Source organism: Mus pahari, chromosome 3, assembly GCF_900095145.1.
Source record: "Mus pahari chromosome 3, PAHARI_EIJ_v1.1, whole genome shotgun sequence".
Taxonomy (NCBI): Eukaryota; Metazoa; Chordata; class Mammalia; order Rodentia; family Muridae; genus Mus; species Mus pahari.
In genome coordinates this window covers 86,338,074-86,342,037 of record NC_034592.1, presented here as the reverse complement: position 1 = coordinate 86,342,037, position 3,964 = coordinate 86,338,074, and positions in this window count along the sequence as shown.

Below are 3,964 nucleotides of genomic sequence, written 5' to 3'. Positions count from 1 at the left end.
AGGGCTGGGATTAAGGGTGTGTGCCACCAGCCCGGTTATGCTGTTACTTTTTAAAAGTGCTTTTGATTGGGTGTCTTTGTGAGTAGTAGTAGTGGCTTGTTGCTCAGAGCTCTAGAGTGTTAGAAAGGCGCCTGTCAACAGTGCTGGCATTTCTGGGTCTGAATTGCTCTCTGCTTTATGGCTATTTCATATCCTGGCTGTGTCCACACAGGGCTCCCTTTTAGCCTTTCTCAGAGGGTCACTGAGCCTGTTTATGGGGACTCTGCACCATACCGCATAGGATAGCCAAGCGCCAATGCCAGGAAAACAAAAGGGTCTCAAGCAGCTGGAACGTTGAAGAGAATTCGAGGACTCGCAGGTAGATAGTACATACTTTACCCACTCCTGAAAAGCTCACCTAGGCAGGTGGCTGACAGCAAAGCACATACCAGCTTTCTGTTTTCAATACCCCAGCACTCCAAAGACTCTGCCTCCGACATATGGGCAGCTGCAGGAACAGGCCAGAGCAGGCATACCGTCAGAACACGATTCACTGGCCATGCCTTCAGGTCTTGAAGCGAGGCTCTCCTTGTGCCTCTGGGTTACTTGCACTGTCTCAGACCAAGATTTAGAAGCTAGAGATGGACGTTTCTCTGGGTAGCATGGAATCAGGTCTGTGCATCCCCGCGTGTCTCTTCAGCTTGAAGCATTAACCTCTTAGCAAGATAATTAAAGCACTCCAGGACCCAAGTTCCCATATAGCTATTCAACTGTAACCGAGACTTCATCCCCTGCAAATGAGATGTGAACTGGCTTTCCTACAGGCAGGGCATTTCACGGGCCAGTAGTTCTATGCCCATCCTGCTTCATTGGGTCTGTCTAGAGAATATCACATCCTTTAAGCCTTAGCTCAGCTGACACTCTGCACAAAGCCTCGCCCACACTCCATGCTGCAGGCAGAGGGAGGTGCCCTCTCCTCTGCCCACCATATGAAAAGGAGCCAAACTGTTTATGTGACTGTCTCTCCAGGTCTACACTGTCCTACCCCATCCTCATGACATTTCCAACGGGAGTGATATGACCTTATTGAATTTGACCCTGAGCCCTTCTCCTCTCTCTCCTCCCCATCCCTTCCTCTGCCTTTTCCACTTTCTCCTGTTTCCCTCCTGTCCTTATATGAAGTCACACATTAAGAGAGAAGAGCTTTGGGATGTAAAGAAAAAAAGTTCCAAAGATGATCGTGTGCTGCTCTTCTTTCTGCGTGTGTATGTTCATTTGAGCATGTCCCAGAAGGCATTCTCAGGTGCCACCCACCTTTGCTTTGAGACAGTGTCTCTCATTGGTTAGAACACCAAGAATCTACCTGGCACTAGAATTCTGAACATGCATGCCTGGCTATTCTTCTGTGGGTTCTGGGATTTGAACTTTTGTCCTTGGGCTGCATGCTTATAAGGCAAGTACTTTACCAACTGAGCTATCCCCTCAGAAGCTTTCATTCTCTTCTCATCATGCTTTAGCTATCTGTCTGCCTCCCCTCTTCCTCTGAGCCTTCATCTTTAGCTCCTGCTACAAAGCCCTCAAGCTTTGAGGTCAAATTATACATATGAGGAAATTTAAATGGCCACATAGTTGCCTGTTGGACCTGACCGATGGGCAGGGTCACCTCATAGTCGGATGGTCATCATGGAGATGGCTGTCGTTTGGAAGAAACCAAATCCTCAAGTTCAAGGAGTGGAATTCCCACTGTGTCACCAGTGCAGTTCAGGAGAGGGAACCCAAGAAGTCAGCAGAGACATAACTAACCTTCTGGAACCCTGTCACCCAGGCCCGCCAGACATTCCCAAATTGAATTCTTTAAAATTTAATATTTATTGATTAACAGGTGGAAAATACCAAGTTGATTGTTTATAACTAACTTATATACAGTCTCAAGAATTGAATCAAAGGGTGCTAGACGGGAGAAGCAAAAAGCAATTTCCTCCAAAAATTCAATTTGTGTTGTTCTCTGCATCTGATTTCCTTTGGGTTGAGCCTGATTTCCTTAAGACTTCCAAACTCCAAACTTGGATTGTCTCTGGAACCAAGGCTACACAGGAGCCATTTCTCCAGCTCAGACTGATCTACGTTTTCAACGGTCAGGTGTGAGAGGTGAGCAGCTGTTAGATTAACTCCTCACAAACCAGTGTTGAGGGAGGAGCAAGTCCCTTGAATACACAGCCTTAAGAGTTAGGCAGGCATCTCTCTTGGTTCCATTAGGAAAGAAGAGAGCAATGAACGTGGTAGTACTGGGGAGGACTTCAGGGTTGCATACTGTAATGCAATGTAAAGTTTCCCACTCATCGATCACACCCTTGAACCTCACAGGCTGTTCTCTCAGCTTAGGTAAACAGGTCTCCTCACCCCTTCCCTAACAAAGCGCAGCCTTTACTCTCTGCAGTGGTTCTTAACCTGTGCGTTGCAACCCCTTTGGGGTGTCAAGATAACTCTTTCACGGGGTCACATATCAGCTACCCTGCATATCCTATTTACATTATGATTCATCACAATAGCAAAACTATAGTTTTGAAGTAGCAATGAAAACAATCTTATGGTTGGGGGACACCCCATTGTGAGGAACAAAACGAAATGTATTAAAGGGACGAAGCATTTAGGGAGGTTGAGAACCACTGCTCTACAGAGGCCTAAATGTGGATGTGAGCCTACTCTGCTGGAGGTGAGTCACCCATGTGTGCTTGGCGTGGTGAATGCAGTGTTCATTTCATGGCCAAAGGAATATGATATTCTCTCCTTCTCTCATGTGGCATCTGTTCCACCGTCTCAGAATAGACCTGCCATCCCGCCACACCTCAGAACCTTTGTACTGGCTGCCTCTCCTACTGGGATGCTTCCCATCCAGATGACAGTGTGGCCGGCGCCCTCCCTTCCTTGAGGTCTTCATGCAAAGGCCCTGTGAGTTCTCCCTGGCCACTCTGTCAGTCTTTTCTCTGTTACCTTGATGAAACACACAAAACTGAGTACTAATCAACAAAAGAGGCTCATTTGCTGAACATTTGGTAGCTAATTGTTACAGCACCGGGACACTAGGTCTGCAAGGACCCCACCCCGCCCCACCCAACCCCACCCCACCCCACAGCTGCACTATATCATCTCAGAAGGCATCATGACAACAGTGATCACAGAGGAGAAAATACCACTGCATCAGACACCAAAAAAGGCTCACGCTTATGATAGCCTGTTCTCAACAAATAGCTCAGTGACTCAGACTTGTCCTAGTGGCCAGAGACCAGGAGAGCCAGTCCCGTCCCTTGCAGCTATGACCGTGGGTGATCTAAGAGTTGACAGTGCTAGAAAGCTTGCCCCGGTGGTGTGGGTGCTGGAGAGCTGGCAGGCTGACAAACTCAGCTACCATCCTGGCCCAGATCCAGGGCTTTGGGTTGGACCATCAAAACGTCCACCTCACCTTTGAGCTGCTTGAGTGTGGAAGGGGTCAGTCCTGCAGATCCAAAGCTGCAGGATCTTCCCGACACAGGAGAACAACAGGATGTCTAAGAGGAGTCCCTATGAGGATCCAGTTTTGATAGTGTAGCAGAAGCCAGAGGCCTTGAAAGACTCATTGGAATAGACATATGCATGGAAAGAAAGGGACAAAAGGGTATACTGTGGGGTGCACTGTAACACACTGCCAATTCCGCAATGAGATGTAGCTTTATTTATTTTGCTCTGTTTTGATTGTTGGGGTGGGGTTGCAAGGGCAGAGGGCAGATACGAAGGGATGGAGAGATGAGTGGGATTGGGGTGCATGATGCAAAAATCATAAAGGATCAATAAAGGTTTTTAAAATGTTTTAAGAGAATGTGTCTCTTAGATATTAATGCACCTCTTAGTATGGATCCACCTCCTCTGATATCACCACACTCCAAATTCCAGCACTGCCCAAAGCCAGCACCACCAACCCCTTTGCCACCTAGACCCCAGCACCAACTCT